Genomic DNA, 9,140 nt, shown 5'->3' on the forward strand with positions numbered 1-9,140 from the left:
AAGCAAACAAGTATACAAAGAAAAGCCTTTGAGATAAAGCTGGCATAAGGAAGAAATTCAACTTCCACAGAAGAGTTGTGGGAGTGTGACAGGCTGCTGTACCCTATTCAGCAAGGTGAAAAAAATGAAATTGAGGCCTGAAAGTGTTGAAGGAGAATTATTTTGTCCAGACTGAGGTCTGCTGCAATGACTGCAGAAGGTGGAGGTGATGGCCATGCATGCAGTTACATGTGGTGCAGCATGCACACACTCTGGCCACCTCTCTACTGAGCTAGCTCTCCTGGAGCGGCCACATGCTTTGCTAAGCCCCTTAGCAAAGGGGTTGTTTGTCCCACCCCAGTTGTACAAACCATTCCCTAGAATGGCCTTTTTTTTTTTTTTTTTAATTTCATGTGTGGTCTTTGGGGCAAATGTGCATACAATCAAAACTAGGTGCAGGAGGAATGAATGATTAAAGTTTCTTTTTGTCAAAGTAATGCCAAGGTCTCTTCCACATCATGAGCATAAGTAAGCCCCCAGCTTTTCAAGAGGCTGATGTTAGCTATTCTAAGAGATGCCTCCATAAATCCTAACATAGTGAATCGTCATACAGAAGCTGATGGTGTGGATCAGAAAGTACTAAGAATTGGATTCYATTGATCTGAACAGGCAAAATATCTCAAAATTTCAGCAGGTTGTAAAATAATCTAATTTTCCTTACCTATTGGGGCAGGTAAGCAGGAATCTATAGGCAAAAACTTGCAGTACTAGGCAATTTTCTTGCACTATGAAGTTGTGGGTATGCAGAAGGTTTGTATACTCTTACCTATTGGAGGGGATGTGGTTGAACAAGATTGATGAGCAAGACAGGTGGAAACAGAGGACTGGGTAGGAAAGAGAGACATGAATCAGATACAAGTGGTCTGRGTATAACTTCTCGCACTCTCCAGCCTGACCACAGCCCTATTGAAAATGGGTTTCCAAGACCAAGCATCCACTGYCAGCATGTCACTAGTTACTGATAAAATTCATCTGATGTTAAGCTTGTGCCTGGTGCCAGGCTCTGGCCAAAAGTGACATCATTTTGTCTGTGATCAACATCAAAGAAAGGGAAGAGAGGCCTAGTCGACCCACATAAATCTGAACGGAGGCAAACAAAGATATGTCATCAGCTCTGAGGATGGCATGGTGAGGAGAAAAGTTTTATTGCCACTTGTTTTGGGAGGACCTGWATTGCTTGCTCACGGCTCTGCAGTGCATGAGTAATGCGGTTGTCTTGAGTCTCCGACAGTGGAAAAAGCATAATTATACTGCACTGTCACATAGCTCAGCCACGGAAGGAGGAAATAAAAAGCAACAGGAAGCTCTCAAACTCTGAGAAACGTATTTGTGACATTCATTCTTTGGGGAGCTGCTCTTGACATTAAAGCTTCTGTTTTCATGACAGGCCATTAATGGGGGCAGAATGTGAGGGGGTGGGTCTCTGTTTTTGATTTTGTTCCTTACAGATGCAAAACTTGGGGCATTTTAATAAGCAAGCTGAAGGAATGAGGCTGCGGTAGCAAGGTTGGTGCCTGTGAAATAGTTTCTTAAAACAGAGTCCGAAGTCTCAGGACATTATCCTGGAGTGACCTGGAAAGGACTGGACTCCTTCATAGCTGAAGACCAGATGATGCGAGTTGTCAGGAAACTTGCRGCTGCAGGATAATGGCCTGAAACTTTTTACTTGGGTAGTTCTTTTTRTGCTGGCATTCTTTACTTTCAGTTCAGTTCTCCCCAGGATTCTGTGTCTTTAACTCTTTAATTTAGCTTTCTGCGAGAAAATAGATATTTTTTAACTCCCTAGATCTCTCCATTATCTCCAGGAGGTGCATGTTCCATTGCAGACATTCTTTTCCTCTTTTAAGTTAAATCTGTTTATTTCAACACATACAGCTATAAACAAGAGATGAAATTTAAAAATATCTGGAGATGGTCAGGGCCTGTGTTCTGTTATCATGCAGAAAGGACGAGCATCTGGTTTGAAGAGAAGGTTCAATAGCTCCAGCAGCAATTTATAGTCRAGGAAGTGTCAGCTTGCACCAGCCCTGCAGGCAGTAGATGAGAAGGGGAAGAGGATGTCCCTTTCTAAAATTCCAAATTATTCAACAGATTTTTTTTCTGCTGACCCCTTGCAGTGTTAAAATGCCTATATTCAAAACTTTGATGAATTCACTGAAATATTTGAGCCAATATGTGTTTTTCTGTCATTGTCTTGGACTAGTCTCGAGAAAGGCTGAGTTCTAGACCACGAACATARGTGGACCTTGGTAATCATGTGTTATAAAGAGGATCTACTCATGGTTTTCCGTTAGATGATATCTAGTGTCGTCAGCAAGACAGAGAAGCACTCGGTGGGATTTTTATTTTGGTACTTTTTAAGTYGGCATAGTCAGGTTCAGTCTCTGCATTGACTTCTGTCAGTCTCTCTCTCTCCTCCTTGAAACTTTTAAATTCCTATCCAGTTTTAACCATATTTAGCAGGCTGAACACAGATCTCCAATACATGTAAGTTCCCATAGGTTTAATAAAAATAAACATAAACTTGTTTATGCCTCACTAAGAGCAAGGGTTCAGGGTGAGCATAACATTTAGTAGATATCAGAGAATCTGCATCAAGCTTCACCCGTGAGCAGCATCTCAGAAAAACAAAACAAAACCAAAAAAAAAAAAAAGAAAAAAAAAGAAAAAAAACACAACAAAAAACCTCCCAATAGATTTCATGAGGTCTGCACTCAGTTTTGTGGGACTAAGGAGGAAGTCATTAATTCTGCTAATGTAACAGCAAAAGAATGGGAGAGAAGACTGAGCTCCAGACAGGTCTATGCCAAATTTGGCTTTTCCATGCCAAATGGAAATCAGAATTGGGCATCAGTTCTGATGCTGGAGTGAAACTTTGCTTGTTGCAGTGCATGTCTCCACTGGAGATTTGCCTTTGCTGATGTCAGCAGACACAGATTTACCAGGCAATGAGAAAGACTAATTTGGTTGTAGCGCCCTAATCCTACTGGCCTCAGGAAAGATGGTTCACATGCTSGCAGGAGAGAGGAACTGACCTCTCCCCTTGTCTCCTTCTCCCATCTTCTGCAAATCTCTCCCTCTGCCTGTCCTCTTCCCTGCATTCTTCACCTAACCTAACACTGGCACAGCCAGACCTCAGTGTCCCTATCTGCAGGAAGTGAGCACGCTGGTTGACTTCACCCTTCAACATTTCTTATATGGATGGCAAAAATGGAAAGCGGAAAAGATGCCCATAGTTTCAAACAATAAGAGAGAAACTATATCAGCGTGTCAAGAATGCACTTCTGTCAGAAGTATGGGGAAAATTTCAATAAATCATCCTGGATTGACACAAAAGACTAAAAGCTCAAATCCTCAGATGAATAGTGCAATGCATCTTCTGCAGGCTCTTGACTGTAGAAATGACTGTATGGAATTATTTCATTTTGGTATAGTCCAAACACAATACAATGCATTCTATATAAAGGCATGCAAATGGCTTTAGAAGTAATATTAACACTATTTAAATCTTTTAAATTATAAAAATGTAATTCAAATAAACGACAAGCTTGATGATATTCTCCAAGGAAGTCCAAGTGAAAGTCTGATTTTGGAATAATTTACTCTTATTGGAAACATATTCCTGCAAAACATGTCCTTCAACAAAATGGCATTTTCTAATGAAAAAAAAGTATTCCAATTCATTGTTTCCATCACTTCTGCATACTGACTTGTTCATTTTTCTCCTAAAATTGCGACTTCCTCTTCAAGGCTTTTTTTTTCTGCAGTGCGTTAAGACTTGCAAGCTGCAATTGACTTTCATTAGTAAAAAGTTAAAACCGTTTTGTTCTTCCAGGCACCTCACACAAAATGTGGCTGCTGTCAGAAGAGGTTTCAAAGAAGTGACACAGCCCATGAAAGAAAATGTAGTCGGGTGGCAGAAGCAGAGTGCTAGATTCCCAAGGAAAAAAAAGGCAAAGCAAAACAAGACGGAAAAAAACGAGCTAGTCTTTCAGAAGCAGTGGTCTGCCTGGGAAGTGAAACACCCAACATACCATTTCCTCTGTTAACTAGGAGGGGCAAGGATTAATTGGCCCTTGAAAAGGTAATAATTTAAGCAAATGGAATGCCAGAAATGCTCACTTTCAGGGGAAAGTTTATAGTGCTTATATCCTGTCTGCTTTACTTTAATAAAATGTAAAATACTTTCAAATAAACTRTATTTAATGGACTAGAGATACATATCCTCTGGCACTTTTCCCCCTATCTTCATGGCCTGATTGCTGAATAATCCAGTATTTTTTTATGTTGTGCAATTTCAATGTTTGCTCTATCCTACTTGGCTCTTGGGGGCTGAATTTTGTGCTCAGTCAATACAGTAACCTTCTGGCAGTGCTCTGGAAAAGAACAATCCTCCGATTGGGAAGGTCCAAACTGTTACCCAYGTAGTTGTTTTGCTGTAGCCATATCTCTTTGCAGAGTTTGTGTGGTTCTTCATCAGACGGCACTAAAAGACACATACAAGAAACCAACACAAGAGGAATTTTCTCATTGTTGTGTTCTTTGTCAACGATAATAACATATATACAATAATGTTAACAATAAAACTAGTCAACTCTACAGTAACTGACCAATAATCACAGTGTAGACTTCAAGATTGTTTATGCACTGATCTCATTTATGGACATCAAAGGACATCAAAATGCCTTTCTACTAATTCTTGGAAAAGTCTTGAACAAGAGAACAGTCCCACAGAAATACAAAACAGCATCAATAAAGGTGAATGTTAATGACAGCTACCTACCTTGATCATAAAAATTTAATTTCAGAAAATTTCTGGGTGTCCAGATAGGAGAAGAACAACTCTAGACTTAGAGCTATTCTGACTGACCTGCAAAGGCTGTGCAGGAAAGGAGCGTGTGGACCACGGGAGAAGACAGGTTGGAAAGGATCTCAGGACGTCTGTCAGATGCCAAGGTAACACCACCACCTACTCACACAAAGTCCCTTTTACTATCTGTCCTCTACTTTGGAGTCAATTTATTTTAAAACCGTGGAAACCTTGTAGACAGTAGTTGGAATGTAAGGGTTGAAACAATTTGCCACTGGGCAATGAGGGTGTGGGGGGTGTCTTTCTTCTTTTTTTGCGCAACTTGCTTACAGGGCTGCTCTAAATCACTACGACAGCACTCAAGAAAAGAAAACAGTTCTGAATCTCATGAGGCCCGGGCTCATCATTTAATTACTGAGAAAAGCAGCTGGTTCAAAGCTCTTTATAGACAAGCATTCCGCATGCACTTGCTCTGTGCCTGCCTTGTTGTGAGTTCATCCTCTGAGAACGTGATGGTCTTCCAGAGCTCCAGCTTYTCAACAGTGTGTTTCCTGCAATGACAAGACTGGCTGAGGTTTTGCCTCCTGCACAGCTCTGGGGAGATGCAACATTTCTATGCTGCTAGAGCTGAGTAGATTGTGRCCACAACAGGGAAAAGAGTGAGCTGTTTGTTAACATCTCCATATTCACATGGTTTGGAGACCCTGCAGGATCCCAACAGGAGTCTGCAGCCAAGCCAAAGTATTCTGTGGACAAAAAGGACAATTAAAAAGTTAGTCTAGCTTCCTTCCCTGTATCCTGTTGTTCGTGTTACAGGAAAATCTTTGTATTTGTAAGAAATGGGGAGGTAAGGTAAGAATCCCTTCCAGTATCYCAGAGGCCTTATCATTACTAAGGAGAGAAAAAAGAACGTATTCGAAAGGCAGTGATTCTGTTTGTTTCATTCTCTTCACAAAGCTGCTAAATCTCCRTGTACCACAGGGTTAGTCCACAGGTTTTCATGTGATTATCTTGATGAATTCGCAAAGTCATTGGCATATCAGGAGGAATGGAGGGAGAGGAATGAAGATATCAGCACTCTTCCTCAACCCCAACTTCTTTACTRTTGTCTGGTATTTCCAAGGTGTTCAGTGTCACAGAACGAAGTGCTTTACTGCATCCCATACCTGAGGGTTTGTTTGTTTGTTTGTTTATTTGCTTGTTTTCCACAGATCTCCTCTTATATCTGCATCTCTGACATCTTTCTCCTATGTTGGGCTTTAATTGCATTGATGATTTTTATTAAAGGACTTTCCAATTGCTATATAGTCATTCAAGAGCTAGAACTTGATGAGAGTTCTAATTCAGATAGTGGGCTTGTCGGTTACATTAAAAGGAATTAGGGAAGGAGAGGCTAAAGGTATGTGTGAGTGCCGTCTTTTTTTCTTGGCAGTCCTAAGGAAAAAGCATCTATTTGCTAGATATCCTCAAACAAATACCTTAGGACTTTCCTTGCWGTAGGCAGAGAAAAGGCATAAGAAAAATGTCAGAGTGCTGAGAAGATCTTTCACAAAATCACAGGAAGATAAGTGTTGGTTCATGAAGGAGTTTAGAGGGGAAACGGAGGTAATTTCGTATGTGATGGTGAAAGGAAAATCTGCCAGTGTTCAAGAACACGATTAGCCTTTCTGTGTTTTATCTGTTAGAAGAGCAAAATTTCAGATAACACGTGGACATGCCAGTCTTTTATTATAGACAATCAAATGTTATGGAATTGGAGAGTCTTGGTCCTTCATTCTGGTGGAAAGGATTATCTTAGCAGAAGACTGACACTTTTTGTGTAGAGAGAGATTTAGGCCAGGTAATGTCTGGCCCAGTTCTTGCCAGATAGCTGTGTCTCTCTTGCTGTAGATGGGCATGAAGGGCACATGTCTCTTGCCCTTTAGAAATATGTTGCCTAGAGAAGCCAAACTATAACTAACAAGTAAAAAATGCTCTCCACAATAAAACAGAATGCCATAAAAGTGTCAGCACTTCCAAACCTTTTCCTGGTGGGTCACAGCAGAAATATCCATTGTTCCTCTGGGATCCATGTCCTGCCATCTGCTTCTCATTCACTTTCCCCCTCCTGCCACCCCTTGGATTGGTTTTGGTAGAGAGAGCTTTGCACCAATTGCCAGAAGATTAGAATCCCATGTTTTGATTTGAAGGGCTCCCTCCTCTGAGGGAACAGTTGACCTTGTCCAGTGACACAAGTTAAAAAATGAAAACAAAAGGATACACCCAGTTCTGCTGCAATTCCCAAACTGATTTCTGAGTTTCAGGTGAAAGGCAAGCCAGTACTTTTCCACTTGATGGCTAAGAAGAGTTTATCTCTAGRGTTGAGTGGGAAACTTCTGTCTCTGTGGCTCATTTGTTTCAAAGCTGGCTTGGCCTGGCTGGCATGCTGGCAGCTGGAAGAAGTTTTAGCACCAGTGAAGGTGACCTGTTGCCTCAGGGTAGTTCTTGGAGCATGAAGGCTATTTCCAGAGTCTTAGGTCGGTGCTGGGGGTTGCAATGCCATGCAAAATCCTTACATGCCCCTTCTGGCCATGCAGTTGTTCCCCTGCCTCCTCAAGCTGGGTTGGTTGACCGGCATAGGTGGCATAGGAGAAGGKTACTGCTACAAATCTAAATCCCACCCTTGGGGGAAGAATGCTTGGAGTGATGTGGCACTAAAAATTTGAGCTCCTCGCCCCTCTCAGAAAGCAAACAGGAGTTTCCATGCTGGTGGGTCCCCATGTGTTTCTTTCCCAGGCAAGCCAGTGAGAGCTTCTTGTCTCTGATCAAACTGTTCACCTGTTGTCCTAGAGCCATCTGCCTGGGACTTTCAGCTGACCAGAGGAGGTTATTTCCTTCAGAAAGAGACAGCACAAGATATTCTAGCATTTTTCATCCACCCTGTCCTGCTACTCTCCTGTCTACCCCAGAACAGACAGACTTTCTCCCATCTGGATTCCTTCCATCATGCCCTTTCAGGAAGCTAAGCGGTGGCAAACCCAGCCTGTACGTGTGTGTCTGTTTGTGTACTTTTCCCTATGTGTCACACAGAGACTTGATAAACCCCAGCACTGTGTGTAATTACACAAGGTTGCCCAGTGTTGCTGCCCACATAAATTTTGTGATTAGAAGAATGACAAAGATATATACAAAACACATTCAGTAAAATATAATCAGGCTTGCCATGACTGCTGCCCAGTTTATCCATGCAACTGCAACAGTGGGGCAAGGGAGAGTGCTGTAACTTTTCCATGTCTGCAGTCCAGCCCTTGTATARTCCACTGCTGACAACGAGGGAGATTTAGGTATGATATTAGCATAACCTTCATTCCCTCTCTTCTGGRCGTGTCAAGGTGTTATTTATCCCTGGAAATTGCTCTTCTTTCCCCTCGCCCTTACGCTGACTTGTGCGATCTCAGGGGTGTCTGCTTTCGATCAGCAGGGAGCCCAGCAGCCTCCTCTGAGGAGCGAGCTCCCACTGTCCTGGCAGCCGGAGAGCCGTCCTGCCTCCGGAGAGCAGGTCCCAAGTGTCTGCCAGCAGGGCCCAGCAGCAGCGCGGGAAGGAATGGAGATAGAGAGCAAGGAGGAGGTAGCACAAAGGAAGAGCAGGGAGGGAGCAGATGCTGCCCATGTGCTTTGCCGATTGCTCCTAGACGTGCTGTGATGAGCCCCCATGGCACATGCTGCACTCTCTGCCCATGGACTTGCATGGAAGGGGAATGAAGCTCTCCATTGCATGTGCCCTCAGTTTTGGCCTTTCCACAAGCTCGAWTTTTTTTCTCAGGTATCAGTAGGCCAGGCTGGCAAAATATGAGTGTCCCTCCGGTATAAAGGACCAAGTGTTGCTTACTGAAGGTCCCAGAAGGTCTGGGTTAGACATAACTGCCTTGCAAGGGAATTAGCTTTAACATCTGACAAGCAGATAATTATGGCCTTGTGCCTTAATTAGTGATCTCTCCTGTAAACATAAGGATGTTACACAGCTGGCTAAGTCTCTCTCATACGCACTGAGAGACTGGATGGTATTTAAAATAGCCATCAGGAAAAACATACTTTTATAGCTAGGAGGAATTTCAACTTCCTCTCCTCTGTGGAAAAAGCAAGAATCACTTTCTATACCTGCTTCAAAGATGAGGCAACTGTGCGTGGCACTTCTAGCATTGCGCGGTACAGTCTGGCCCTACTGCAGAGGGGCAGTTTGCATTGCACTGAAACATTTTGATGAGGACCAATGCAAATAATCCTCCGCCATGGCTCTCTACTTCTGAGATTT

The sequence above is a fragment of the Nothoprocta perdicaria genome, unplaced genomic scaffold (genome assembly GCF_003342845.1).
Source record: "Nothoprocta perdicaria isolate Ctin4 unplaced genomic scaffold, notPer1 scaffold_0, whole genome shotgun sequence".
Taxonomy (NCBI): Eukaryota; Metazoa; Chordata; class Aves; order Tinamiformes; family Tinamidae; genus Nothoprocta; species Nothoprocta perdicaria.